Source organism: Cavia porcellus, unplaced genomic scaffold (assembly GCF_034190915.1).
Source record: "Cavia porcellus strain 051 isolate PalLab524CR breed Dunkin Hartley unplaced genomic scaffold, mCavPor4.1 scaffold_10, whole genome shotgun sequence".
Lineage (NCBI taxonomy): Eukaryota > Metazoa > Chordata > Mammalia > Rodentia > Caviidae > Cavia > Cavia porcellus.
The window spans coordinates 7,286,202-7,291,550 of record NW_026947493.1 but is presented as its reverse complement, the minus strand read 5'-3'; positions in this window follow the sequence as shown (position 1 = coordinate 7,291,550).

The following is a 5,349-nucleotide window of genomic DNA, read 5'->3' as shown; positions in this document are numbered from 1 at the left end:
GCAATCACAATGGAGATGGATACTGATATCCTCCTATTATAATCTGGGAAACTAAGGCTGAGTTGACTGACTGCTCAAAGTTTTATACCTATAAAGCAGTACATCTGATGGTGTCTGGTGATAAATGAACTGAAAGCCTGCCAGTGTCTATGGGCTGCACCCCAAGTCACCAAGCCTACAGCCTGAGACTTCGCTATCCCCTGGTTGAGCACTGGAGGGTTACAACAACCTTGAGATCACTGGATGCCTGGGCATGCATTGAGGTGGCCCACTATGAATTTAATGTTGCTGAAATCCTAAACTTTCATCCAGATTTCTTTTTCTAGTAGTACTGGGGATTGAACCCAGGGAGTACTGAGCTACAGCTCTGGTTTCCCCTGACATTTTTTTTGTCTTTTTCGTTTTTATCGGTACAGGGATCAAACTCATGACTGCCTGCTTGCAAGGCAGGTGCTTATGCCATTGAGCTAAATCCCCAGCCCCATCCCCTGACATTTTTTTTAAAATTTTCTTTTTGAGACATGTTTTTTTTTTTTTTTTGTCTTTTTGAGACAGGGTCTCTATGTAGTTCGGGCTGGTCTTGAACTCCCAACGATCTTCCCACCTCAGCCTCCGGAATGCTGGGATTACAGGTGTGAGCTACCAAGCCCGGCTTTTGGTCTCCCTCCTTTTTACTCTTGGTTCTGAGGATGGGCTCTAACCCTCTCCAAACTGCAGCTTCCTCTTTACAAAGAGAAATAACTGCAATTTGACAAGGGGCCAGGCCCTTCCTGAGGCTGAGGCTGGCCAGACTGCCCCCAGCAGGTTTAAGCCTAATTACAGGTGCTGAGGTGGAGCCCAGGCCTTTGGCATGCTAATGCCTCTCCAGCCAGGCGCTAGCGTGGAAGGAAAGCAGCTCTGGCTTCCTCCCCTAGTGCCCACCCGCAGGGCCCCCTCCACCTTCCCGGGGCCGCAGCCACCCTGCTCTCTCCCCACTTGTCTTGCTCGAGGGCTCCTCTCTGCTCCCCAACACCCCAGCCAAATCAGGTTCAGGCACCTGCTTCCTGGACCCCTCCACTTGTGTCCAGAGCAGCTCACTGCTCAGCAGATCCCCCGGGGTCTGCTAGAAATAGCAGACGACCCCTAAATACTTCGGAGAGAGCAAGCCCACAAAGCCCCCTCGGTCCCCGCCTCCTTCCTTCAGTCCTGGAAGTCTAACCCAGGGCCACTGCATGGTGTTGCACTGCCACCCCTGATCCTTGCAGACTGGGTCTCACTAAATCCCCAAGTTGCCCAGGCTGGGCTCAAACCTGCAACCATCCTGCTTGGCTTCCTAGAGCTCCTCCCAGGCTAGGTGGTAGTGCTCCTCCCCTGGGGAAGGCGTTCCCAGGCCACGTGGCTGTTTCTGGCACAGTCTGTAGCTCCTGAAGATGGGCCAGCTGGTGCCTGGCCACTGGCCACTGTTCTAGACTGCAGACTTTGACTCTGGAGAGCCTGGGGATCTGGCCCCTTTCTGCTGGGCTTCCCCCACCTCTGGCCACAGAGTTAAGAGGATTCATGGGTTCATACACAGGGGTCACAAGGTGCTCAGGGTTGAGATCCGGTCCCCAGCTGGGCTCACAGCCCTAGCCTCTGCTGTGAAGATTTCTGGGGCCAGATGCTGACTTCCAAGAGCCAATGAGATAAATAAAGGATGAAGCATGTGGTTTACCTCATATTAGGAAGGCGCCTATCCACTGAGGCTCCCCCAACTGTGGCTGACATAATGTAAGACTTCTCAAAGGCATAAGCAGGTTCACGGCCAGCTTTTGTCAATAAAGTTTTATTGGAACACAACCATTGGAGCTTGACTTTTTTCCTTTCTTTCTTTTTTGGAGACAAGGTCCCATGATATAGTTCAGAGAGACCTGAAACTGACTACGTAGCCTAGGCTGGCCTCAAGCTCATAAGGATGCCAGGATCCACATGAAAACTATACACACAAATGTCTATAAATACCAAGGACATCTCTAGAACCTGTGCCAATTGCCGGGGGCCAGGGCCAGGGTGGGAAAGAGCTAATATCCATTATTTTCTTTTTCCAGATTGACATCACAAGTCCCTGTCTCAAACACACACACACACACACACACACACACAGATTTATCCCAAGTGGAAGCTCTGGGGTGGGGATACAGCTCAGTGGCACAGTGCCTGCCTGGTAAGTATGAGGCCCTGGGTTCAAGTCCTAACACCAAACGGGAAAAAACAAAAACAAAAACAAAAAACAAGTGGAAGCCATGCAGTCCAGAGTGGCCCTTCCTCTTACAAGCTGGCGAGGTCCCATAACCTTAGAGATGACTGTACTCCTCTGTTCTCTTCAGGGGCTGTGTGTCCAAGGCACAAGGGGCACACTGCCACTTTCAGTGGCACAGGCAGAGCCAGCTCACTGTCCCTTGGTTCATGTCACTTCACCCCAGGAGATGCTGACCCTCAAACCTGCTGGCCATGGTAGCCCCTTGGCTTTCCCAGGAGCCACCAAGCAGGGCTGCTTCAAGAGGGAAGCACTGGCCCAGCTCAGCCAGGGGAGCAGCTGGAGAGACAGAGGCTTATGACCTTTGTTTCCCGAGGGGACTCAACCCCAGTCGGAGTTTGGCAAGTGCTGTGTAACCAATGCCAGACTTAAAACCCAGTACAAAACAGAACAAAATAGTCTTTTTTTAAAGGGAAAAAAAAGACATTTTAGAGGATCTAAAAAGGTTGTTGAAAGGCCTGTATGAAAAGATATTTGTTTAGTTTCGTTTTTCATCTCCAAGCCAGATGTAGTGGCACAGATCTATATAATTCCTGTGCAAGGCAGACATGGTGGCCCATGTAATCCCAGCACTCTGGAGGCGGAGGCAGAAGGATCACCTTGAGTTTGAAGCCAGCCTGAACTGCAAAGACTCCATGTCAAAAAAAAAAAAAAAAAAAAAATTGCAGAGATCAAGAGGCTGAGGCAGGAGGATCTCAAATTCGAAACTAGCCTGGGTAAGTTCAAAGTCAGCCTAGACTACATAGGGTGCCCTTGTCTCAAAAAAGCCAAACCAAACAAAAAGACAAAACATTTCCAACTCACCTGCTCAGTTCATTTTCTGTTGCTGTAACAACAACAATCTGAGATGAGGTAATTTCTAGAGAATAGTTTTAGTCAGCTGTCAGTTGTGGAGGCTGGAGACCAGGGAGCACATACCCTGGCTGTTCAACATCTGGGAAGAACTCTGTGGCCACGCCCCCTTCCAACAATGTAAATATAGGAATCTGGGGATTTGGGTGCCAACACATTCAAACCACCTTTTTTTCCCTTTGTTTTGAGACAAGGTCTTGCTGTGTAGTAGAGAATGGACTTGAACTCACTCGGTAGCCCAGCTGCCCTCAAATTCTTGGGGACCTAGCCTCAGTCTCCTGAGTGCAAATGCGGGGATCACAGGTGTGGACCACCACACTCATCTCAAACCAAGCCACTTCATTTTGAAATTAAACAGAATCAGTTTGGTGGAGCAAGTGTGGGCAATCCTGTTACTTGGGAGAGAGGCTGAGGTAGAAGCATCCCGAATTCCAGCCCATCCTGGAATTCAAACTCACTGAAGCTGAGTTTCCACATCAGCAAAGGCCACTGGCCCATCCAGTGGGAAAGGCAGCATTGCTAGCTGCTGAGTGGGAGGTGAAGTAGGGAGCTCAGAGTCCAGCCAGATACTTTCCGGCCTGCTCAGGTGTCTCTCTGGGTTTCTCTCTGTTTCTTAACCCTGTGCACGTTCCCTTTTCAGGTTCCTGGTGCTTTACTCTTGCACGTGCAGAGAGAAAGCAGTCATTGACATGTTAGTATAAAAGATATTTCTTACATGATTTTTTTTTTCCTCCATGGGAACCTGAGCTTTTTTATCACTCATCCAATCTTGAGATACTTTTGCTAGGCGCCGGGATTCAAAGATGAGAAAAGACAACATCGCTGTCCTCAAGGCACCCACCCCACTATGATTCAGCCTTGTGGTGGGGACAGGAGAAACAACATTGAACTTTCAGGGTCAGAGCAACCAAGAGAAGGTTGGCTGACACTGGAAAGCTTGGGTGATACCTGAGAAATCAAAGCCTTACATGCACAAGTTGCTATGGTCAGCCCAATGCAGGCCTAGGTCTCCTGAAAGTTACTTTGGAAAACAGCATTGGTCCTGGGTTTGAAGTTGGGTTTGGATTTACAGTGCTGCTCAGGGTGAGGGTGGCTGGAGAAAACACTGGAGCTGAAATGATGCAGTCTCTCATTCTGACCTACAAACCAGCAACAAGACCAAGGGCCATAATCACAACCACCTAGTTTGCCTACAATCCCAGCCCAGTTCCCACATGTCACCTGTTTTGAGCCTCTGCTTTCCCATAGATAAAATGGAGACCACAACTACAAGAAGCGTGCCCCTCATCCCCATCCACGAGAAATTCCAATGAACCAGGTAGGGGTGGCTCCGGGGGGATGGGGAGCAGAGCACAGCAGGACCCTCAGGGGAGGGAGGGTGTGGGTGGATCAGATGGGGAGGTGGAAGAGTAAGTTCCTCTTACTCCAATTTAGCCAGTGCAGAGGACTGGCCTGAGGGGAAGGTCTGTTCTGCCCTCAGGAGGTTGAGGCAGGAAGATCACCCCATGCTACAAAGCCAGACCCTGTCTCAAAAAAATACATAAAAATTTAAAAAAGAACGGAACCTAATTCTATCTGGCTGGAAGTGTCCTGAAAACCAGGTAAACCGCGGTGCCCCCCATAGACTGGCAGTGCCTGGTCCCTGCTCGAGGCTGGGCCTGAACCGAGCGTCGGCGACGGCGACGGCGGATGCTGGACGAGGGTGTCTCGGGCCGGCCGCAGCAGCTCGGTCCCCATCGGCCAGGTGAAGGTCACCAGGAAGGCCAGGCCGCCTTTGGCCTCGGTGCACCTACCAGTGAGAAGGCGTGTGGGCTGCGGCGACACGAGGGAGAGCCAGGGCCACGCCGGGGCCCCAAGCACGGTGTCCCAGACAGCGGGACCGAGGCTCGGGACCCCGCTGGGGGCGGGACCCCTCCGGTCGTCGCAGGGGTGAGGCGAGGGAGCGAGGCTCGGGGTCACCGCAGGGGGCGCGGAACCTTTGGACGCGACGTCGCCCGGCCGGCGCGCAGGCTGGTGCCCGCCTCCCCACGCTCCCTGCAAGGGCGGGAAGCGGGCGGCTCGGGCCGCGCTCCACGCCGGGCGGAGGCGCGGTTTCTCGGGGTCGCTCGGCGCGGCCAGCCGGAGTCGCTCCCTCCCCTCGCCGTGCGCCCCCTCGGGGGGCCCCTGAAGGAAGTGGGCCCTGCGACTTCATCAAAGTTTAAAAACTCGCCGCGGGCCGGGCCGGG